This window comes from Pelodiscus sinensis, chromosome 18, assembly GCF_049634645.1.
Source record: "Pelodiscus sinensis isolate JC-2024 chromosome 18, ASM4963464v1, whole genome shotgun sequence".
NCBI lineage: Eukaryota > Metazoa > Chordata > Testudines > Trionychidae > Pelodiscus > Pelodiscus sinensis.
The window spans coordinates 19,161,179-19,186,629 of record NC_134728.1 but is presented as its reverse complement, the minus strand read 5'-3'; the positions used below and the strand labels follow the sequence as shown (position 1 = coordinate 19,186,629).

Below are 25,451 nucleotides of genomic sequence, written 5' to 3'. Positions count from 1 at the left end.
AAAAGAGAGTGTCCAGGTGGGCAGGAGGGGGGGCTGAAGCGGGGTCAGAGTTGTCAGGGGGCAGGGCCCTTGGGGAGGGGACATGGGCATTGCTAGGGAAGGGGATATGGGCATCACTTGGGAAGGGAGCAGAGGCATGGCATGGGGAGGAAGCAGAGGCATAGCAAGGGCTAGTTTCTCAGGCCCAGAACTGGCTCTGCATCATCTTCAGCTGCTCCATGAATGCCACCAACAACCCTGAATTGTTTCTTTCTAGGTCTTGCAATCTAGCCTCCATGCAATCATCATGTTCCCCAGGGCTCCTCTTGTGGCTCTGCAATTCCTTCAGAGTTGCGGATCCCGGTGCTTGCAAAGCTCACGACAGTGGTGCTGAGCAGTGCAGACTCCATGTGTCTCCTCTCCAGCGATGGCCAACAGCAAGGAGGGACACATGGGTGTGTGGCATTTTGAAAAGGAGGCATGAAAATGATGCAGATGGAATTATGGGCAGGAGAAGACAGCATTCTGGGAAATTGACCCCATGCGCCCAGTCACTCCAGCACAACTCATTTCTACCCTAGCAAGATTACAAGAACTTCCCAAGAGACACTGGACTGGAAAGTGGTGAGTTGCACAACAGGGTACCTACCCATGGTGCACTGCACTCTGCATTGATGCAAGTGCTCTTGCAGAGGACATGCACTGCTGACACGAGGAGCCAAGTAAGCACACACACAAGCAATGTAATAACAGCAGTTATTTCATTGAATAGTGCAGCATGCGGGTCTCTACTATCCTGTGCTGGGACATCATACAACAGCCCCTCCCACTGTCTAAATGGCAGAAATATGGAACTCATTGAAAAAAATCTTAAATTAAATTGGCAATTTTTCCTTATAACTTGTGGATAAATACATTTGTTCTGATGCACTAAGGCAGGGGGGAGTGTTATCTGGTGGACTGAGTGCTGGCTCAGGGGGTCTGGGTCGATTTCCAGCTGTGCCAGTGAGCTGCTATATGATTCTGTGCAAACCACATCACCTCTAATTACCCTCCCACTTTGTCTGGCTTATGTATTTACATTGTAAACTCTTCAGGGGCATACACTTTGTATGTGTATGTACAGCCCCAAGCACAGCTTGGACCTATGGATGCCATGGGAACAAAAAGACATAATCATTCAAGTAGCCACGTTGCTGTTTGGTAAGAGGGAAGCCACTCACTGATAAGTACAACAAGGAAAGAGCAAAGAGCTTAGTTGCTGAGTAGTTTGGTATGTTGGAAAAGGAAACTGGAAACAGCAGGTCTGGGCTCTGTTCCGGAAAGGGAATGTCTCCAGTGCGTACTCATGGTGAATGACAGCCAGGATCCCTGGGTTCTGCGAATATCTCACAATTTTATCCCTTTGGAAGCCAGTTCACTTCCCTTTGGCGCAATCTCTCCATCTGTAAAGGAAGGAGAACACCTTCACCAAGGTGGTGTGTGGCTTAACAAAATGTCTGTGGTCTCTGGGCAATCCTTACTCCTTTTTGTCCCACTTCTTGTTTTTGTTTCGAGTGTGTGTGTGTGTGTGTGTGTGTGTGTGTGTGTGTGTGTGTGTGTGTGTGTGTGTGTGTGTGTGTGTGTGTGTGTGTGTGTGTGTGTGTGTTATTAATAGGAGGTTGAGAAAAGTGACTGCTCTGATTGCAAGTGGCATTTTATGCTCAGACTTCAATCTCTGCTTGCTAATATTCCACACTGTAACTTCTCCTAAACCTCTCTTTGCCAGCATCCGCAGTGGCCCCTACTGGCCAGGACTGGGAGCAGCACCGCTGGATTGCACCAGCAGGAAAGACAAATCCTTTCCCATTTTAGTCCCTTGCTTGTTGCAGTCTGTGTCCCATTTGCGAAGTGTGGCACCGGCATCACGTTGCATTGAGTCTCAAGGGAAGTCAGTTGTGATTCCAGGGCCTTTGCGTTCTCTTTTAACATCAGCCAAGTGCTTGTGATTACAAATTAATTTTAATTAAAACTGATTGAACAGGAGGACCAGGAGAGCCTTTAATAAAACCAGCCGTGTGCTGCTTTCAAAGAGAGAATGAAACAGAAGGAATTTTGGGGGTGTTGGGCACAATGTGTCTGACCACATCTGGCCATGTGACTAATGGGACAGGCTGGTGGTGACTAAGTGCCTACAAATAAATGATTGCAGCAAGGAAGTAGGGGAAAGGGAGAGGCAGTGCATGTGAGCCCCAGAGGGGAGGAGCAGCTCCATCCTTTGGGTGGGGGGAGGGGGAGATCTATCATCACTCTGTTGCAGACAGAGCATTCTGCTCCTGGGGAAGGAGAGACATTGGGCTCAACTCCTGGCCTGTAGCACATCATCTGACAAGGGAGCATTGGGCTGAGCGGGAGGTGGGAGGGGAAATCACCCACACTATTTTCTAGGGAGGATGTTTGCTCAGTCCCCGAAGAGATGGAGGTATGAGCCCTTTAGCTCTCAAACAACCTCCTTCAGCCGAACACAGCAGGCATGGATGGGTCTTTAAGGATGGAAGGAACAAAGGGGGAGAAATATGGAGGATTGAGAGGCAAATCAGGCAAATCTGAGGAGAGCTGAACAGCAGTGTTCCCTGTAAGCTGAGTGCTTGGGCAGCCACCCAGGAGAGCTCCAAATGTCACCCAGCTGATTAGCAGAGCACCCAGAGTCAGCAGCATATGAGCACATGCTTTGGTGCACATAAAATTTATTCTGCACATGGATGAAAAAAATTAGGGAACACTGGTTGGGACTGTCCTTTAGTTATAAGATTATGGATTAGGGGGTTGACAACTAGCCAGAGGGGCCAACAGGTCCTGGGGCAAGGTTGGGTGGGGCTGCTCTGTGCCCTTGGAAGGGGCAGAGTCGAGGGCAGTGTGTTCCCAATAACCTGCCAGTAAACACACCATCTTTTAGACTGCAGTCTCTTCTCACGCTTGCTGAGACTTGGGGGTTTAATTGGTGCTGCATGGACACTGAGCCAGATACAATCAGTACAGCTCAGAAGTGAGGCTGCCTAAACCACATGGCTGTGTCTACACTGGCATGAATTTCCGGAAATGCTTAAAACGGAATACTATTCCGTTTTCAGTTTTTACGGAAAAGGAGCGTCTACATTGGCAGGCTGCTTTTCCGGAAAAGCCCTTTTTCCGGAAAAGCGTCTGTGGCCAATGTAGACGCGCTTTTCAGGAAAAGACTATTGGGCTGTCTACACTGGCCCTTTTCTGGAACAGTGTTCCGGAATAAGGACTTATGCCCGAGCGGGAGCAGAATAGTTTTTCCAAAATAGCGGCTGATTTTGTACAGTAGAGTGTCGTTGCTTTTCCGGAAATTCAAGGGCCAGTGTAGACAGCTCGCAGCTTATTCCGGAAAAGCAGATGATTTTCCAGAATAAGTAGCCCAGTGTAGACACAGCCCATGGGTGTGAACTCAGTTGAGTTCATTGCTTGCTCTGATGTTACAAGAAAGGGGCTGATGAATCTATACTCAGAGTCATTGCACCAATAGGAAGAATTAGGGCAGTCACCCCAAGCCTTCGGTGCCCCCCTCAACCATCCTATGGCTGGGAAGAACTGAGGAGTTATGGGGACCTGGTACAGGGGTTAACTCCTCCCCCCCACTCACCACACAGGTGGTGAGAGGTGGAGCAGTCCAGCAGCCTGTTCTGCCCTGCCCTGCCGCCCTTTCCTCTCCTGCCCCAGGGTTCTCTGACTCCTGCCATCTGCGGAGAAGTGAGGCTCAGAGGCCTAGGGGGGCAGGGCAGATCAGCCTGCCAGGCCTCTCTGGCTCCCACTGCCTGTGTGGTGAGTGGGGGAGAGCAGGTGATTCCTGCTAATGCCATCATGCCAGACCACCATGATCCCCTAGGCTGCATTGCTTGGGGAAGGGAATGAGGGGATGGAGTGGGAGTGGAGCAGGGATAGAGTTTGGGAGAAAGGTGGGATGGCAAGGGGTGCCCCGAGCATTATGCCTGGAGCACTGGGGAGGGGCTGCCCCAGGTCCTGCGCCCCCCTCAGGACAAACCTGTGTGCTGCTCTGTCATACTAGAGACATTGCAGTTCGCCGATGGTCATAGCTTTGGAAATGCATCAGGGGTTGCCAGCTGGCAGTGCCTGTGATGTACTTGTGCAACATCAGCATAGGACATTACCCCTCAATTTCAGTGAGACTCTCCCTTAGACTTTTCACCCTGTAAGAAGTGGTTTTCTGGGGTGGATGGAGAATGATGCCAAAAATAATTTTGAGGAGGAGGAGCTTGGTTCTTATGTTTCCAAGTAAATAGAGATAAGATATATAGAAACTCCTCTGGCAGGGACATTAGCAAAAACTCAGCAAATTAATTTTACACCAGAAAATCAACATGGAACAGAAACAAGGCGTTCAAAGCAAGGATTCGCTTTAACTAGGCAGAAAGCCGAAGCGATTTGACAAGAAATGGAGATGGTTCCAGAGGAGTTAATTCATTTCCCCTTATCTCCCCTTGGCAGGGGCTAGCTACTTAAAGACCACTTGATGTGAGCCTGCAGCGTCTTTCCCTCCCCGCCTTGCAGAAAACAAAAGTGAATACTGTCACAAACTAATTTAGTTTCCCAGGCGCCACTGAGAAATAACTGGGAATTCATCGCGGGTTTCTATGACACCCCTTCATTCTCCAGGATTCAGGATTACCTGCTCTCACTCTCAGACCAAGCATACACTCAGACATTTTGCCAGTATAATAATATCCGTTAGGGTTGTGATTTTATGACCTTTCTGTGTCAATAAGGCCCTAGTGTGGCTGTAGTTTTACCACAATAAAAGTACTTTTGCCAATGTTGTTTATTTTGCTCAGGGAACTGATACAAGCTGTATCCACAGAAGCTTCTTATTCCTTGATATAAGCCTCATCCACACGATGGATTGCCAGGTTTTATGTCTCAGTACAGCTATCTCAGCAAGCAGCTTCCTAGCATAGGCCAGGCCTAAGAGGTTCTCTTCTCCCCACATAGCCTGACATTCCCAGCAGTTCCCTAGTGACAGTGGAATCACAGCAGGAGATATTTCACTCTGGCTATGTCTAGACTGCAGGCTTCTTTCAGAAGAAGCTTTTCCGGAAGAGATCTTCCAAAAAAATGTCTTCCAAAAGAGAGCAAAAGCGCATTGAAAAAGCGATCTGTTCTTTCAAAAGATAGCGTCCACACTGAATGGACGCTATCTCACATTTAAGCTGTGATTATTATGGACGGCGAGGCCACCAGAGCATCTGTGCTTTTTCCTCCTTCCTCTTCTTTCAAAAGAACTGCCTCCTCCCAGTCCACACAAAGAGCTCTTTCGGGAAAAGGCTTTCTTCCTCGTAGAAAGAGGTTTACCAATGTCGGCAAACTCTCTCTGTTCTTTCAATTTGTTTTTTGAAAGAACACGATAACAGATGTTTTTCTGAAAAAATGCAGCGTAGACATACCCTCTGTTGCCCAATGTCCTCAGTTCACCATTCTGAGGAAATTTTCTGTCAGGTCGCCCAGATCACAAGCGTCTTCCCCTCAGTTACCCTGGACCCAGGCATCCCCCTGCTGTATCCATGCTGCTGCCCGTTTCATCTCCCTGCTGGGTATTTTTGTCTGCCTCATGCTTGCCCTTTGCATTCCATTCGGAGGCTACTCATACTCTGAACATGACATGTTCTGCCTGATGCAGGACAGTTTGTTTCCCTTAGGATCACAGAAGTCAGAGACTGGAAGTCCTATTAAAACATTCTCTTCTGTCAGATGCTCCCCATCATGTGATGGCCTGCGATCTTATCCGCTGCACGGTGTGCCAAGTCCTGGCGACAGCCCTTCCAGATCCCCAGCCAAGACTTTGGAACAACTGAAGAAGAGCCTGGCCCTGATAAACTGTTTATACTGATCCTCATACATGCTAGGATAGGAGTGCTGCAGCTTCCAGTTTGCACCTCAGTGCTTTGATATGTGTTCCCAATAACCCCTCCCGATAAACGTACCAGCTTACTCTCTGCTCTGGACTCTTCAGGGCAAGCTTTTTTCTCTGTTCCATCTGTTCGACTGCAGTCTCTTCAGAGAGGAGATTAGTTCCATTGGAGAGTCTTTTCTGGCACTCAGTACATCACCGGCTCTAGATAAATGATGACCACAGCCTGGGACACAACCTAGAGCAGTCCTAGGGAAAGCACGGCATGGGTTATCATTTAGAAAGATGTGGCACATTTTGCTACAGGCACGATAGCCCTGAAGGATAGACAGTGACCTGCATTATCACTTTAGTTGTTGCCATCTGCTCTGGAGGGAAGGTGACCAGATTTCCCATTAGTGAAGGATTGTCTCAAAATTAGGGAACAATTTTTGTAGAGACGCTTTGTAGAGAAGCCTATTACTCTCCACTCCCACCCCGATTGTTCATGCTTGCTAACTGGTCATCCTCTGTGGGGGCAGCCTATTGGATGGTCAGCTTTTCACAGCTCAGGGTATCTTCTTCACCAGAAACATAGGTAGAGTGTGGACCAAGTACACTGGCATTTTGGAACAACAGCGGAAAAGTGGTACACTGAACACAAACCTATTCATATGGTCTGAGTGAATGCTGGGACCTTTCCTCAGCTGGCATTGGGGATTGTGCCTGCCAGAGGCCAAGCAAGGTTAATGCAGGCTTTCTTGGCAGGAGAGACAGATCCTTCTCCAAAAGCAAGTCCATTTATGCAGTACAGAGAGGCTGGTAGTGGATTGGCCTCACGTGGTGGCACCGTCCATTTAGGCCCTGTCCAGCCTAGCAGTGAAAGGACTTGGTACGTCCTGTGTCTAAAATCCTTTGTGCTTTGAAATGGACGACTCAATAAATATAGGAGAAGGGGAGACCTGTCCAGCCCATGCTAGCCATTTGGCTGTGGATGATTGTCCGGGCAAAACACACTCAGTACAGGTGAATGGTAGCAGAGAATTGTCACATTGTGGAAAGCCTTAGAAACCCAACTGTGAGAAGGTTAAAAATACGTATGTCATGTCCCTCCAGGAACTGAAAGACTAGTTGTGTGAAGTGCTTTGACTTCCAGGGACTGAGCTGTAAACAACAGCAAACAATCTAGGACAGAACAGCATAACATGTCTGACATGTAGAAATTCTCCACACCAAGAGTGACAGGCAAGGAGCTTGTCAAAGAGGCAGCTGCAGCTGTTCCCTTTTCAGCCTGTTTACTCTGCAGAAGGATTTATCATCTGTGCAGAAAAGCAACACACACACATTAGAAATCAGTATCTGTCAGAGATACTGATGGTCTCCTGGCTAAACAGGAGTGGCAGCAGATTTGGATTCTGTTCCTCATTCTGTTCCAGGGTCTCTGTGTGACCAGGGGTAAGTCACTTAACTATTCTGCACCTCACTTCCCCCATCTTTATAACTGGGGATAACACTGCTCCCTCAGAGTACATCTAGACTGCAAGCTTCTTTCGAAAGAAGCTTTTTCAGAAGAGGTCGTCCGAAAAATCTTCTTCTGAAAGAGAGCATCCACAATGCCAAAGTGCATCGAAAAAGTGATCTGTCTTTTGACAGATAGCATCCACACTGAATGGATGCTCTCGCATTTAAGTTGTGATTGCTATGGGTGGAGTGGCCATCAGGGCACCTGTGCTTTTTCCTCTTTCCTCTTCTTTTGAAAGAGCTCCTTCTTCCCCGTCCACACACGCCTTTTTCTGAAAGAGCTCTTTCAGAAGAGGCATTCTTCCTCGTAGAATGAGGTTTACCAATGTTGGAAACACCCCGCCTTCCCCCCTCCCCCGTTCTTTCGATTTTCTTTCAAAAGAACGCAATTACAGTGTGGATGTAAGTGAAGTTTTTTTTTGAAAAACAGACGTTTTTCTGAAAAAACCCTGCAGTCTAGACACACCGAGAGCTTCACCTGGCCACAGAGTTAGCCCACTTCCCTAAAAAGCAGTAGATATGCTGACTGGAGCAGTTGTCCCACTGACATAGTTCTGTCTAGCTGGGGTATTAAGTCAGTATATAACTGCATCGCTCAAGGATGTGGATTTTTCATATCCCTGAGTGATGTAGCTATACCAATATAGGTCTGTCATGTAGACCTGACCTTAGCCACAAGCAGTAACCACGAGCCCATGTAAAAGAATAAAGGAAAAGGAATGAAGGAATTTTATGGGACATAGGAATAAGAGATTATACGCCCTACAATCATGTATTACAGCCAGGAACAATGTGAGCTTTCTCACAAAGCCCTGCCAACAAATCTTAGTCGCAACTTGCAACAACCCATGTACTAGTCCAATACCAGGCTTCTGCTTGACAGAGATTCCCAAGTGTTACAAATGCAGGGATGACCACATTCATTTTAGTTATGACTTAACAAACAACTAAGTAAGGGTATGTCTATACTACACTATTTCAAAATAGTTAATTCAAAATAAGTTATTTCAAAATAACACAGCTACACACAAAACGCATTTCTAAATAGCATTTTGCTATTTTGAAATAGCGTGTCCACACTGAGTGAATGCTGAATTACATTTAAGGCCGGCCGGAATCAGGTCCGGCAGGGCAACAGGTCAGGAGTTACTTTGTGTGGCTGCAGCCTGAGGCTATCTGAGGCCTGTGCTTAAAGGGATCCCCCATGGACAGCTGGTTCTCAGGTTTCCCTGCTTGCTTGTCTACCTCGATGAGGGACAGCAAAGCATTTTGTGTCTGCGTGCTCTGGTTGCCCTCACTCGGGACACCACAGCACTCTGCAACATGGAGCCAGAGCTGTCCCTGGGCACTCTGGTGCTTCTCTTGGACGTGTTGCTGTGAGCCTGGCTGCACTTTCTGCAGGCTACCATTCTGGAGGTCCATCCGGGGGCTGTCAGTATCCAGGAGGCCCTGTGAGAGAGCTTCTACCCTGAGGAGCGCTAAGAGTCTCCCTGGTCTACCCACTGGGGGCTTGTGCCTCATTTTTCCCTTACATTCTTCCACTTACCACTCTCTAGCCCCTCTTCCTGATGTAAAATAAAATCCATATATTTTCATGGACACAAACTCTCTTTATTTAACAAAACTGGGTGGGGGGGAATGAAACTCTAGTGAGACTGGGGAAAAACGGTGAGAGAGGAGAAGAGAGAGGGTGGGAGAGGGGAGGGAGAAACGTGGAAGGAGGGAGCTGGAAGGAGGAAGCAAGGGGAAAAAGGGGGAGGGGAAGCTCAGGGCTCAGGGTTGGGGGTCTTGCCGGACCAACTTGATTTTCATGTGAACCTGCTCCTGGGTTCGCATGTAGCCTTTGGTGGCCAGGCTGGCAGTTTTCCTGCCATAAACAGCTGCATTCCTCTGTCTAATGTGGAGATCATGGACGTTGGGGACATCCCCCCCAAAATTGAGCAAGGTCCACCCTGATCTCCACCCTGGACCAGCAAGGCGCCCGCCTTCTCCGGGCCCTGGCAGGCTCCTGGGAGCTGGCAGACTGCTCCTGGGGAGCAGTGGAGGGCTGGCTGTCAGTAGCTTGCTGCTTCATGTTTTGTAGCCACTGGGTCAGGGGCAGTGACTGCTGGCTCTGGGCTGGCAGGCTTGGAACTGGCACAGGCACTGTGGCTAGAGTCAATCCCTTTAAGGGCTACGTGGAGCGGGGGAGGGAGAGGAGTGTTCTTGGTTGAGGGTGGAGTGGCCACCAGGGCACCCTGGGAAGGCTGGAGGCTCCCTATTTCGAAGTGTCTACACAGCACTTATTTCGAATTAACTATTTCGAATTTGGCATTATTCCTTGTAGAATGAGGTTTACCAAATTCGAAATAAGCGCTCCACTATTTCAAATTTATTTCGAAATAGCGGTTTGGCTGTGTAGATGCTAGTAAAGTTAATTCAAAATAACGGCTGTTATTTCGAATTAACTTTGCTGTGTATACATACCCTAAGAGTATTGCAGGACCTCACTGCCTATCCCCTTGCTTGTTAGATTTATTTTGAACCAACTACATAGATAGCAATTGCATCTGTCAACAAAACTAAGCAGATTGGTTTTTTTTAATAGATTCCATGTACATGGGAATTCCAAAATCATATTACCACTTACATTTAAACTTGGATCTGAAGTGTATAGGTTAGGCCTTTCTCTAAAATAGAGATCCTCCACCTCATAGCACATTGTCTCTTCAACATCCAGAAGATGTAACAGCTTCTTATCATGCTAGAAATAATTCTAGGTATCCAAAAGATTCAAGGTGCTTTAATTTTGGAAAGTATGGAGGGAAACTTTGAACAATCATAGTAGAGAAGAAATAAGTGAAATCCGCAGCTGCTTCAGAGCATAAAATATAAGGAAAATGGTATTTTCTCTGCAGAGGAGCTTATGTAAATAATTCAGAGTAATTCTGATGGAGCTTGTGTTCCACAGTCCCTTGAGTTGTGGGCTTGTCTGCACAGGGACAATTAGGAAAATGTATTTGAATTAACTATGTGAATTTGAAGTGGATTAGGTCATGTCTTCACTAAACAGTAGACACTGCCACGATCGATCTTCCAAATTTTGATTTAGCAGGTCTACTTAGAACCTGCTAAATTGAAATCAGAGGGTGCCCCTGTTGGTAGCCAATATTCCTGCTTCTGCGAGGAGTAAAGGAAACCAATGGGAATGTTTGCTCTCGGCCTCCTGCTGTGGGGACAGTCAGGAAACTCAAAACAAGGTATGCTGTCTCCAGCTACATAGTTAACGTAGCTGGAATTGTGTATCTTGATTCGACCTTCCCCTTTAGTGTAGACCTAGCCTTAGTTAAACTGCATTATAACTAGGTGGATATTCTCATTAAGCATTAAAGTGGCCTTAATTCCATTCATCATAGGGCTCACTTACAGGAACATTGAGACTGCGTCTAGACTGGCATGGTTTTGCAGAAATACTTTTAACGGAAAAGTTTTTCCGTTAAAAGTATTTCTGCAAAAGAGCGTCTAGATTGGCAAGGATGCTTTTGCACAAAAAGTGCTTTTGCACAAAAGCATCCATGCCAATCTAGACGCGCTTTTGCGCAAGAAAGCTCCGATGGCCATTTTAGCCATCGGGATTTCTTGTGCAAAAAATTAAGGTGCCTGTCTACACTGGCCCTCTTGTGCAAGTATTCTTGCGCAAGAGGGCTTATCCCTGAGCAGGAGCGTGAAAGTATTTACGCAAGAAGCACTGATTTTGTACATTACAAAGTCAGTGCTCTTGCGCAAATTCAAGCGGCCAGTGTAGACAGCTGGCACGTTTTTGCACAAAAGCAGCTGCTTTTGCGCAAAAACTTGCCAGTCTAGACGCACCCTTAGTTTGCAGCAAGATGGGATGTGAATCTACACCCCTATTCTGATGTGGACTAACTGTTTGGAATCTGCTTGTGTTCATTTACAGTTTCTTAATGTGCTTTGATCAGTGCTCATGGTGCTCAAGCTGGGGGAGCTAATGATCCAACCAGAGGACCAAATTTGGTGATGAAGTCTGGTCATGTACCACCTGAGTCACATTGCACATAGACTAAGAAGAAAAAGAATGTGCTTTGATCTTGTGCTGTTTCAGTGAGGCTAATGGGGGCAGGGGAGAGTAAGGAGGTAGGTTCCCACCCCTGCTGGTTCTATGTTCACCCCATAATACATTTTGTTTACCATGGCCCACGTGCAGCATTACCAGATTCCACTGGTTTCCGTCCACATCGTTTTTTTCTTACCGGTATTACTGATAGGAAGTACATGTGAAGTACATTCAGAATGCTCACAACACTGTCTGTGAGATCCGTGCACTCTCTCTGCAGCCAATCAAAGCACTGCTTTGGAGTTCAGTTGGCACACCCCACAAATTCTAGGTGCACAAGCGCAGTGAGTAAAACTACCCTATCCTGGGAGACCTTCTTGGTTATGAGAATCTTATGGCTTGCTGGGATGAAGGAGCGCCACTTGTGTGGCCCACTCACTAGCCAAGATTGCCCATTCCTGAACTAATGGTTTAAATAGAGAAGACTGTAACTCAAAAGTAAAGAAACACTGAATTAAGGCCACTTGAAAATCTGATTGACAGTATTCACCAAGCGTTTAATGCAGTTTAGCTAACTGCTTTAAATTCACACCTTTAGTTAATTCAGATTAACTTTCCTGAATGTCCCCATATAAACAAACCCTTGAACGCAAAAGGAGATAAAAAATCTCAAGCAAAACTCAGTCAGACCCCAAGAGTTTCATGTCACATTTCACATGATTTTAATATACAACCACAAATTGCCCCCAGGAGATTCATATGAAACAGGTAGGGTTGCCAGATGGCTTCAGCAAAAATACCAGACGCACTTGACATTACATCGCAATCTACATTACATCTTATTTAGAAAATAGTGGACATTTATATTTTCTCAATTTGTTTCCCAAACAGAAAGCTTAAATACTGGACTGTCTGGTTCAAAACTGGACACCTGGCAACCCTAGAAACAGGTCTCTGATTTGCTTAAATTGTTCATGAGCCTTAATCTACTATCTCTACCTATGGGGTGAGCACTGAATTTGTAACAAAACACTAAAGTAGGTTCGCAAAATCTCTTTAAAACTCAGTGAGGTTTCTGTGTTAAGGTTTTTGTGTTAACAAGTGAGGATTCTGGTCACAGATGAATAAATAGGTCTTGCTGTCCAGGACCAGTATAATATATAGGATTTAATGCTGTGTAGGCCAAACACCGAATTGCAGTAGGCTAAATACCACCATCATTTACAGTGGTATATAGCTCTGTTGATTTATATAAAGAAGAATTTGATCCTTCAAAGGATCCAGGGTTAAATCTGGGTCCCACTGAAGTCAGTGTTTTTTCTCGAGCAGCAGTTCTCAAATTTCATTGCTCTGTGGCTGCCTTCTGACAACAAAAATTACTATACAACCCTAGGGGTTCAGTGGGGGGACCTAAGACCAAACCCACCTGAGCCCTGCTGACCCCAGTGAAGGAGCCTAAGCTAAAGCCCAAGAGCTTTTGTCATGGGTAGCGGGTCATATAACCTTAGCCCAGGGTGACTTCAGATTTGCTGGGGCCTAGGGCCAATACCAGCCTTGGTGACTCCATTAAAATGGGATCATGACCCACTTTGGAGTCCTGACCCACAGTTTGAGAATGACTAACCCAGAGCATAGAAGATATGTTGTGAACATTCAAGCTCCTTTCCTGAATGTTGGGTAGGTTCAGTTCCTTCATTATGACCATCCCATGTGGTCAATTATTTACATAGCGAAACTAATCTAGCCATTTCTGATTTGTTGTTTCTTTTAATTTTGTTGTCATTATTCAGCTCTAAAATATCTTGTTTTTGTTTTTATTGCCCTGTAATGAGTCACTGGCTTATTTAATTTCATTTCATTGCAATTGTTATCTTTTCATTCTTGTTTTTTTCCACTTGGTTACTCATAAGACCACAAGATATAAACAGGACACAGTTGCTTGGATCACTTCTGCATATTTTTTTCAGTATAACACCAAACCAAGGCAAATCATTCCATGGCCTTCATTTTCCTGAGAACTGAATTTCTTTTTTAATGGAAAAACAAGGATTTTTAGTTGTGTTTGTTTGTTTGTTTGCTTCTGAAAAATATGTGCATTTCACCAGAAATATTTTGTTTTAATTGAAAACTGGTTTTAGCCAAAAACTGGTTTTCAGCCACAAATTTTGGCTTTGAAAATTTTTCCTGGGATACACCATTCTCCTCTCCCAATAGGCATCTTGTGGTAGCACTGTCACGAGTTCGTACTCATAGCTCACGTGCATTCCACCCTTTATTCAATTGTGTCCCCTCACATCTCTCAAGTGCCGACTATTCCCGAGGCAAACGCCATCAGGTCGCCCTGGATCAGTTAGCCGCTAAGGTTTGGAACTCTAGAGTCAGCCTCGGGCGGCGGAGAGGGGGCCCGGGCCCACCCACTCTCCCGGGCCCTGGCCCAGGGCCTTGACACAGGCAGCCGGGCTCCCTGCAGTAGCAAACGGGGGTGTTGCTCCTAAACACGTCTGCTCACGGGCTTCACGACCCCGCGCTGGGCCACTGCTCAGCTCCACCGCCTGGGCTCAGATCGCGGGTGCAATGCACGCTCGCTGCGCCCCTGCTCCCGAGTTCCCCCACACCTGTTCCTCCCCGCACCTCTCCTCCTACACCTCTGCCTCCCTGCACTTCTCCTCCTGTTCCTCCGTCCCCTTCTCCTGCCCGGGCGTCCCCTTTTATCTCTGTCCCTGGGCTCGGCGGGTGATGTCACGCTCCTCCCCGGCCTTATTCCCTCTTCTATGGGCGTCTCTGGGCGCCCGCCTGACGTCACACGCCCGGAGGGCATGACATCATCCTCATGCGCCGGGCCTGCAGGGCCCGCATTCTCCATGTCACCCCTCCTCCTTCCCTGTCCGGCGCCTCCAAAGCCAGCCCCGCCACTTCCCGCGTAGCGCAGGCGTCTTCGCCCTCCTGGGCCTCCTTCGGCCCGGGGCAGTGGCGGGGTTGCTTCACCCTGCCACGAGCACACGAGTGCACTGCCTCAAAATTTTGCTAGTTAAATGGGATGCTTCCTCATGACCCTTCCCTGTTCCTCTGTGTGGCCTTCCCTGCATCCCCTCCTCTCTCGGGCACCAATCCACCTATGCCTTCCCCTTTCTCAATTAGTTCTATCTCCAGCCCTTTTGACTTTTCTGGAGGCCTTGTGAGATGAGGGTCTCTGTCATGGTCCATACCTTCTGCTGTTTCTTGTTTCAGACAGTCCAGGAATACCAGCAAGAGCAGCCTCTCATGGTATCTTAATCCCTTCCCCTTAAGAACCAGCTGAAACTTGGAGCCTACCATTCTTTTTTCTTGTATTCCACAAAACACCAGTAAGGTTTGGTTAGTTTTTAATTCAACTTTTAGAAGGAAAGAGATATTTACGAGATGTATTTAGATAGTTCCTTAATTTATGTTTTTATTTACAATGTACCTATGAAGACTCTGTTGTCTGCTGAAACAGATGGTTATATTGTGTTCAGTTTAGTGCAGTGCACTTGGATGGATGGATGGATGGATGGATGGATGGATGGATGGATGGATACACACACACAACTGTCGTAACTAAAGATGAGCGGATAAATGGATTTCCATGAACCAAACCAAAAAAAAAAAAAATTCATTTCAATTCAAACTGAAACTATTTTCCTATTTCTTCTTATTGAAATGTAAAACTGAAAATAGATAATGAGTTTCAAGAGGAACACCAAATGATTTTTTTCTGATTTTCTTTAGTTTTTGTATTTTTTATATCTTCAGCTTTTTCATTTGTTTTGTACATGAGATGTTTTGAAACATTTAGGTATTTAGGTATAGTTCAAAACATCTAGGTATTTCTTCAGGGGGAAGGAATCAGTTTTTTCCCAGTCTTTTCACCAAATTCAGCCCAAATTTGTGAAGAGTTTTGGTGGCCTGAAAAATAATTTTTCAACTAATTTACCATTTGCCAACATTTTTTACCTTCCTCCACTCATATGGCATATACTTCTATTCATTCATGAGGCTACATCTACACTGCAGGCTTCTTGCGCAAGAAGCTTTTTGCAAAAGAGATCTTCCGCAAAAACTTATTGCGCAAGAGTATGTCCACACTGCAAAAGCGCATCAGAAAAGTGATGTGCTTTTGCACAAGAGAGTGTCCAGACTGCATGGATGTTCTCTCACAAGAAAGCTCTGATTGCCATTAACAGAATGGCCACCAGGGCACCTGTGCTTCTTTTGATAGGCTGTTTTTGCACAAAAAACCTGTCCTGTTTCCCATCCACACACACCATTGCGCAAAAAGGAGTTATTCCTTGCAGAAAGAGGAATACCTATACCACAAAAACCCCTCTGTTCTGTCAATTCACTGTACATTTTCTTGCGCAAAAGTGTGCTTGAGATGTGGATGCTCTGTATGTTTTTGCGCCAAAACAATTGTTTTGGCGCAAAAACTCTGCAGTGTAGACGTAGCCTCATGGTTTGTTGTTCTCCTTTTCTAAACAAAGACTATTCTAACTGAATGTGTGTTTCCTTTGTGTGTGAGAGAAAATGGAACCGTTCAAGGAAGTTTGTATTTTTCATGAGCCACTTTGGTAATTGTTACTACGGTTTGTCCAAATGAATATTTTTTTTGTGACAGGCTGCAGTGTAAATCTATCCTGCACCAGTCTGCCATGTTCTAACTGTCCAAGTGGACCCTGCAGTCAGCCACTGAAAGTTCCCTAATGTGCATTAACCAGGCTTGGCAGAATTCAATTTTCATTTTTTTTAAAATAATTTTGACAGGTAATTTCAATTTTTTTTCTAAGCATGTTTTCTATTTTTATATCTTTAAATTTCACAGTTGTAGGACACTATTGTGAGGTAAGGCAATGCAGAAGTCAGATAATTACTTAATGACAGTCAATATTCAGAATCAAAAAGTAAAAGTATCATAATCTCTAAAAACACAAGCTGTCACAATGCCATGTTCAGATAGACACTGCTAGCAGGACATAGTAGTGTAAAGTAGATTTACTCCCCAGTCTGCAGTGCATTATGGGGTTTTTTTATACACTAGCCCTAATGCAACCTATGTGGTATGTAAATGTGAGGTGGAGATGAAAAATCTCTTCCTATATCTCTTCCTCTAATTCCATTAACTCACAAACATCCCACTCTCCCTACCTCTAATATCATCAATTCACAGACACTTACCTTCCTTCCTTCCCCCCCCCACCTGCATCCCCCTCCTGTTCTGCAATGTGATTTGTCCTTTTCATATTTGTTCATTTTTTTTAATTGTATCCTTTGGTATATATGGTTGTGACTACTTTCTTCCACTATTTGATCTGAGGAAGTGGGTCTGGCCCATGAAAGCTCATCATCTAATAAACCATCTTGTTAGTCTTTAAAGTGCTACATTGTCCTGCATTTTGCTTCCTATATGCGATTCCTGCATGAAACAAAGATTAAAAAATCTTCCATACTGGTATGAACTGCAATCCCTGAAGAGCATCTGCAGTCAGTTTGCAGTAGGCCAAAAATTATTGATACTTGATGTTACCTTTCAGTAGGCTGGCGACTCTGACAAGAGATCCTTGGGAAGGTTTTCAAAGGTAACCTGGGAGGGAGCAGCTATTTAGAATGCTAAGTTCTGAGCACCTACATGCTGCTGGAGATGGTGTTAATGTGATGAGTTACATCATTGGAGTCAGCTGTGAGCCATCCCCATGCATAGTGTTAGGAGGCACAGTGGTGCTGGAACTGCCGTCTTGAGGATGAAATGCAAAACTGAACTCCTGACCAGTATGGTCATTTAAAAATCCTGTGGCTCCTTTTGCAAGAGTTAACGCCACTACTGAAGTGAGATCCCAGACTGGGTAATTCCACTCTGCCTTTCTAAAATTCCCCTATTAGTGTCAAACAGATGTAACATCCTTCACTTCCCTACTAAAAACTGCCGTGTCGCTCTGCTGTGTTCTGATGGCCATTTGTTGTGTTCTAGAAGTAGCTGCAATCCAGTGGAAAGAATGACAACACTTAGGAAGGAAGGTACCAACTAGGTGTAAAGACTGTTACACACTATCACATGGTGCAGCATGTCATGGTAAAAAACTAACATGTTAGAAGGGGCAAGTGGGTTCAGTAGCAGCCTGTATTTATGGGCCAGTGGATAGATAGGAGACAGAGAACTGGGGTTCTACATCCAGCCCCGCCACTGCTATGGCATGTGATCATGGGCAAGTCACTTAAGACCTGATTTAGCTCCCATTGAACTTAGTGGGTGCCTTTCCTTTGACTTCTGTGGGAGTTGCTTGGGCCGTTAACCCTTATGCCTCAAGTTCATCATTTCTAAAACAGGCATAACAACATATACCCAGCTAAGTATGCTTGATATGTATTGTAATGCTCATTTTCAAAGGGAATTGTGTCTACATTTCTCTTTACTCTCAACACATCTAAACCACTGGACCACTACACTGAGCAATCAATTTACAGCATATCCAGTGCTAGGCAACTTGAGGGTGCTGGCGTAAAAAGAAATCAAGCCACCACACTACTGAAAAGCATGATCAATGAGACAGAGAGAGCTGTAGCTGGCTCTTCACTCGTGTGCAGAAGAGATAATGTAAAATCAATTACTTTCAGAGAAGCAATTTACTATAAAATATTTTGTATTGAGTACCAGGCAATTCAGTCCTTGGGCTCATTACCAATACAGAAAGCCAATTAGTGCCACTTGTCATGGGTTCTTACTGCAAAGTGGCCCCTTGTCTGTTGAGACTTAACCAGCTTCTTTTATACAGAACACCAAAATGGCTCTCAGGTGGGAACAAAACCCTCTGATTCCTGTGCATTGATATGAATGTACATAGCATCCTTTATCCTGAAAGATTCCCAAGGGCCTTTATCAATTAAGGCAGCTCAGATACAAATTATAGGCCAGATCCTATCAATACATTAGGTTATCAATGATGATATGTGGAGCATCAACTATATGCTCAGTATTGTGTAACACCCAGGCTACGTCTATACTGGCCCCAAATTCCGGAAAAGGGATGCAAAGCAGGTAAGTCAGCATAGGGAAATCCGCGGGGGATTTAAATATCCCCTGCGGATTTAAATAAACATGTCCGCCGCTTTTTTTCCGGCTTGGGGAAAAGCCGGAAAAAAGCGTCTAGACTGGCGTGATCCTCCGGAATAAAGCCCTTTAAATAAAGCGTGATCCAAGCCGGAAAAAAAGCGGCGGACATGTTTATTTAAATCCGCGGGGGATATTTAAATCCCCCGCGGATTTCCCTATGCTGACTTACCTGCTTTGCATCCCTTTTCCGGAATTTGGGGCCAGTGTAGACGTAGCCACACTGGTGTATATTTAGAGTTCTGGATTTACACCAGAATAACTGAGTGCAGAATCTAATCCTCCATACACTGATCCACAACTGAAATGCAGCCTTCTCTGGGATAGAACATTTCATCTGTTCAGCAGCAAACAGAAAAACTAAGTTAAAAATGCAAATGAATGAAAGTTGCCGGGGAATGTTATTAAGGACAGTCTTGCAAACCAGCAATGATATAAACATCAATGGTGGGTGGGGGAGATTATCTTCAGGGAGAACTGCTTTGCTCTTTCTGCCATTCATAGACCTTCTGAGATTCAGTAATGCTCACAAAGTAAAAGAATCCCAGTGAAGCTTTTCTTGGTCTCCGTTCAAGTTCTAATAAAATCTGTTTACTGAACTTGTTGACCCCTTTCCTGGAATCTGCCCTGAGTTTCCCAGAACTTTGTATCATGTGGCTCTTTGGTCATTAATAACTGAGTATGACACAGCAGTTTAGACGCACAGCAGCCGTCCCTCGCGTTAAAGCAGGCGCCAGGACAGAGCACAGAGCACACAAACATTTGAGCTGGGGCTGGAGGATCCAATCTTGGAGCAGCACTGCCGTGAAGCAGCAACAAACAAAAAGGGCAAAGGCAGGAAGTGAATCATCAGAGTACAGTACAACGTGCAGAACATGATCAAAAAGAACTGCCTCTCGCTGACGTTTGGTGAGAACAAGTACAGTACTGGACATGTGGCTTGAGGTTCTATTCTGGCTTTTAGATTCAGATCCCACTGTTGTTTACACTGAAAACCTCCTTTGCTAACCAGCTGTGGATTGAAAAGCACAAGTTCAGTAATAACGCGGGGCAATGAATCTGAGGACCTCTGAACACATGGCCGTGCTGATCTATCTACCCACTCATTTATGTGTTGCCTTGGTGGCTTCTGACTGGAAATGTTTGGCTTTTAACCTGGAGGTTGCTCCAACTTCTCCTCTCCCTTTCTGGTCTGTTTCAGCACTTACTGAGCCTGTCTGGCAGCTTCCCTGCAATCCCCAGCCCTTTTGCCTCCCACTTCCACACTGCTATTCAGTGTGATTCTCGGGACTTCTGAACCGCAGACACAACACAGATTTCAAAGGGCCAAAGCTGGTGTTGGCTTCAGATATCGCCTGCCCCACTCCAAGTCACCACAAACTGCCCATCTCTGGGAGATCCTCTTAGTGGAAATCAATTTATTTTGTTTTATTTTTTAATTTATTTTTATAAGCTTTATTTTTTTAAGTTAGGGATAAACCTGTGACCAGCTGAACCTTCCTCATTCAATTAATCAGATTCTGCTGGGTATGGCTGCGAGTGAGCTACTGCCAAGTATGCCAGAATGAGTGCTGAATTGATTCAAACAGTTGCTACACTCCAAGGGCCAAATTCTGCCCTCAGCTACACATACCCATATCCTATCAGCCCCCAACAGAGCTGTAGACATATGTAAACATACACACCTGTGGGTGTGGATGGAATTTGCCTCACCTCCAATCCCTTGCTTTGTTGATCATTTTGATTTCACTATAAGGGTATGTCTACACTACAGCGCTAATTCGAACTAACTTATTTCGAATTAGTTAATTCGAAATAAGCTAATTCGAAATAACACAGCTAGACCCAAAAACTAATTTGAATTAGCATTTTGGTAATTCGAAATAGCGCGTCCACACTGATTGGATGCTGGTTCGCATTTAAGGGCAGCTGAAACCAGTTCCAGCAGGGCATCAGGTCAGTAGTTGCTTTTGTAGCGGACCTGCTCCTGGGTCCGCATGTGGCCTCTGGTGGCCAGGCTGGCAGCCATGCGGCTGCAGATGGCCACGTTCCTGTGCCTAGCGCGGAGATAATGGATGTTGGAGGCCTCCCCGCAAACCTTGATGAGGTCCACGATCTCTGCACTGGACTAGGCGGGCGCCTGCCTCTTGTGGCCCCGGGCAGGCTCCTGGGAGCCACCAGCCTGGTCCTGGGAAGAGGTGGAGGGCTGGGTGGGTGGCAGAGGGTGGCTGGCTCATGCTGTGCCAGGTTCAGGGTCTGCTGGCTGGGTGCTGGCAGGCTTGCAACTGGCACAAGCACTGTAGCCAGACGGTGGCCCTTTAAGGGCTCCGGGGCCGGGAGGGGAGCAGAAGAGTTTCCCTGGTTTGGCCCAGAGTGGCCAGCAGGGCAACCTGGGAAGGGCTAGCCTCTAGCTAGTTCGAATTAAGTGGCTACACAGCCCTTAATTCGAACTACTTTATTCAAACTAGGCGTTACTCCTTGTAGAATGAGGTTTTCCTAGTTCGAATTAAGCTCTCTGCTATTTTGAATTAAATTCGAAATAGCAGTTTGCATGTATAGACACTATTAAAGTTAATTCGAACTAATGGCTGTTAGTTCAAATTAACTTTGTAGTGTAGACATACCCGAACATGCTTGGGATCAAGGGAGGAAAGGTGGGGAAAGGGGTAAATAAAATCAGTTAATGACCTTCTCACGCTTCCTCATTCCCAAACTCCAGCTTGTCTTTGCCCAGATCTTTCTGTCCTCTCCCAAGGTATTTACAGTAGGGAACGGTAAATTCATTTTTCCTCAGCATCTCATCATCCCATCTCCAAGGGATGTTAGGGATTTTTGAAACTGACAGCCACTGATGGACCACATGCCATCATGGGTAGTCCAATCATACCATCTCTCCATTAATTTACCAAACTCGGTCTTGAGTCAGCTAGATTTTGTATCCTCACTGCTACCCTTGGAAATCTGTTTCAGAACTTCCCTTGTCTGAAGGTGAGAAATTTGTATAATTCCAGGCCAAAATGTGTTGATGCCCAGTTTACATCCATTTGTCCTTGTGTCTACACTGCCATTTAACTTAAATAATGCCTCTCCCTCCTGGTATTTATCCTGTTAATGTATTTATAGAGAGCAGACATATCTCCCCTCAGCCTGATTTTGGTTGGGCTAAACAATAGGGATGCAAGAGTGTAGCTGTGTAAACGGGTAACCCATGAGCAGGAGGTTGTTGGTTACCCAAACTGCTACCCTGCTACATGCAGCTCCTAGTCTGGCTCCTGGATAGCTGCCTGCCTCTGTATTAGAGGCAGCAGTGCAGGGCACCAGGCAGGAGCCAGTACACGCAGGAAGCTGGCATGAAAGCCGGATCCCTGCATGCACTGGCTCCTGGGAAGCCGCCTGCTGGCCCACGCAACTGACACTAATAGAGAGGAGTGGAGTGGCAGGTTGGAGGCACTTAAAAGCTGGCTCCTGGCATGCAGCAGCTCCTGGGGAGCTGGCAGCCACCTTGCATGTAACCACTGAAAATTTTAGTGGTTACACAGTTAATCAATTACACGCATTTTAACATCCCTACTAAACAAGCCAAATATTGTGGCTTCAAATATCCCATTCAGCTAAAGCTCATCTGTGCAGGAGATAGTCGACTAGTCATTCACATCCCTATCTGATACACAAATGCTTATCCGATAGTCGACACACTAGTTGACTAGTCACTTCCCCTCATCCCTTGCTGCCTCTATCAGAAAGAGGCAGCAAGGGGGGAGGGAGAGAAGAGGGTGCTTGAAAGCGGTAGCACTGTGTGGAGGCTGGGGACAGACCCTGGGCTCTAGGCGGTGCTGCCACTTTGAAACGCTGCATGCAACTTGGTCTGGCCCAGGCTGCATGTGGCATTTCAAAGTGGCAGTGCAGTGTGGATTCTGGGATCTGCCGCTTTGAAATGCCACTTGCAGTCCAGGGTCAGCTGGGGACTAGATTCCCAGCTGGCCCCGAGCTGCATGCGGTGTTTCAAAGTGGCAGTGCCACATGGAGTCCGGGGTCAGCTGGGGACTCCCCTGTTCACCCTGGGCTCCATGCGGCATTGCCACTTTGAAACGCCATGTGGAGCCTGAAGCTGGGTTCCCCACAGCGTTTCAAAGCAGCTGTGGATTCTGGGGATTCTGAGTCCCCAGCTGGCATCGGGCTCTATGAGGTGCTGCTGCTTTGAGACACTGCGGGGAGCATGGGACCAGTGGGGGGACTACTGGCCCTGTGCTCTCCGCAGCACTTTTGCCTTTGAAGTATAGAAACCGCCCTGCGGCTGTTGTTACACTTCAAAGGCAGAGGTGCCTTTATTGACTAATTAAATAGTCAATGCAAATTGCATCGACTATTCGATTAGCCAGTTAATCAAAATTTATCATCCCTAGCAGGAGATGGAGTTTCTCTGGTGCCAGTCTGAACTGTGCAATGAACTGCCACAAGAACTTAAAACTATCTGAAACTTCACTGTCACCTGCTTCTTGAACCTGCCTTCTCTAACATAAATGCAGAACAGTGGATACATTTAAGAAAACCTAAAACCCCCTACAAAAACACTCCATTGCACACACAATTTTCTCTCAGTGGGGAGGATTAGAGAGACAGAATGAACCATACACCAGATATTAGTCATATCTCTTAATGTACTACTGGAAGGTGCTCTAGTGTTATGGTAATGGAGGTGGTATAAGAAAGAACCTAGGTAAAAGAGAATAGCTCAGTTCAAACAACATGGGGTTAGTATTCCTCGTATGAGAAACTATAGATTTATCTAGGGAATTGCAGGGTCTAAGTTAGGCTATGTCTACTTTGCACCACAATCCGCATGACACAGGTATGAATGGCAACATGCACCCCAGTACTGTGTTATAGCTCTCCCGTATGGAAGCAGCAGGGCTGAGCTAAAAGGCTGCTCATTCTCACTAACAGGACTTGAAGCAGGATGATGTTAATGCAAAGTAGGAACCTTTTCATTTGCGCCTGCAGCATCCACATGGGGAAATTACCACACAGCACTGTGGTACTGCCATAGTCTGAACAGTGGAGCTTTAAGCCAACCAGGCATTAAAGGCCCACTGCCTTGTCTACACTTTGTACTTGAGGTGTGAATTCCAGCTTGAGACAATATACCTGTATTGGTTCTGATCAAGCTATCAGGCTAAGAACAGCATGTAGCTGCAGCAATGCAAGCAGCAGGATGGGTCACACACCCTGAGTACATACCTGTCCAAGACAGCAGGCACATGTCTGGGGCAGCAAACCACACCCATCACTCACACTGCCACAGACACACTTCTATCTAGGGATGTAATAGTGTAGTTGATTAACCGGTTAACTGATAAGCAAAAGGTTATAGGTTAATGTTCTAGAGTACATGCATGCCCCACCCTCCAGACCTACCCCCTCTGCAGCTCTGCATTTAAAGTGTATTAGGAGCCATATGAGAAAGCAGCCCGGCTCAGTTCTGGCTTGCACTGGGTCTGGGAGCTCAGATCCCACCCCAGGTGGGGCTGCTGCCACCCTACACTGCTGCCTCTGTATCAGAGGCGGCAGCATGGGGCAACAGGCAGCTGGTCCATGAGGGGAGCTGGTTTTTAAATTGGCTCCCCTTGCAGATCAGCTACTGCCTGGCACCCCATGCTGCTACCTCTGATACAGAAGCAGCAACATGGAGTGGCAGGGAGCTCCTTGGGAATGGGAATGGCGCCAGAGCGCACTGGCTGCCAGCCCCACCTCGGGTACTATAGAATAGTCAAGTAACCAATAAGAATTCATGAAGTTAATCGACAATCCAATTAACCGATATTTAACATCCCTACTTCTATCATTAGCACACTAAGTGGCTGTGTCTACATTGGCACCCCTTTCCAGAAAAGGGATGCTAATGTAGACTTCGGAATTGCAAATTCCGCGGGGGATTTATATATTCTCCGCGGCATTTGCATTTACATGGCTGCCGCTTTTTTCCGGCTTGGGGATAAGCTGGAGAAAAGCGCCAGTGTAGATGTGATTCTCCGGAAAATAAGCCCTTTTCCGGAGGATCTCTTATTCCTACTTGAAAGTACTCAGAGAAAAAGAAAGAGAGACCTCGATTTGGAAGAGCAGCACAGATGAAGACAATGGCAATCTCATGGAAAAATTCATGCATAACAGTTACCATGTACAGGGCCAGCTGAGCTTTCAAAGTGCACTTCTCTCCCTAATCCATAACACATGCTTCCTCTTAGCTCCAGTAATATGTTTGTTTGTTTGTTTGATGTGTATGTTTAAAACTGAATCACCCTCAGGGGAAATAAGGATTTGGGTTGCCAGGGGCAAGAAGAAAGGGTCTAGGGTTTGCCAAGCTAGCCGATATACAAGGAATTCAAGAGGCCAGCAAAATGTGAAAGTCATAGAATCATAGAATCATAGAATAATAGGACTGGAAGGGACCTCGAGAGATCATCGAGTCCAGGCCCCCGCCCTCAAGGCAGGACCAAGCTCCATCTACACCATCCCTGACAGATGTCTATCTAACCTGTTCTTAAATATCTCCAGAGAGGGAGATTCCACCACGTCCCTTGGCAATTTATTCCAATATTTGACCACCCTGACAGTTAGGAATTTTTTCCTAATGTCCAATCCAAACCTCCCCTGCTGCACTTTAAGCCCATTACTCCTTGTCCTGTCCTCAGAAACCAAGAGGAACAAATTTTCTCCTTCCTCCTTGTGACACCCTTTTAGATATTTGAAAACCGCTATCATGTCCCCCCTTAATCTTCTTTTTTCCAAACTAAACAAGCCCAGTTCATGAAGCCTGGCTTCATAGGTCATGTTCTCTAAACCTTTAATCATTCTTGTCGCTCTTCTCTGTACCCTTTCCA

General features: G+C 46.0%; 1 long non-coding RNA gene across 3 annotated transcripts in view; it reads right to left on the bottom strand.

The window, feature by feature from the left end:
- The window catches only part of LOC142818850 (uncharacterized), a 256,896-nt gene that overhangs the window by 59,940 nt on the left and 171,505 nt on the right, over positions 1-25,451 (bottom strand). The window contains exons 3-4 of one of the 3 annotated variants that reach the window (XR_012896523.1): positions 5,976-6,151; positions 766-1,424 (exon numbers count right to left, since the gene is read on the bottom strand). This is a non-coding gene — a long non-coding RNA (uncharacterized LOC142818850). Of the gene's footprint in view, positions 1-765; positions 1,425-5,858; positions 6,152-25,451 lie in introns of those variants that run through there. The other 2 variants (XR_012896524.1, XR_012896522.1) reach the window with 2 other exon arrangements.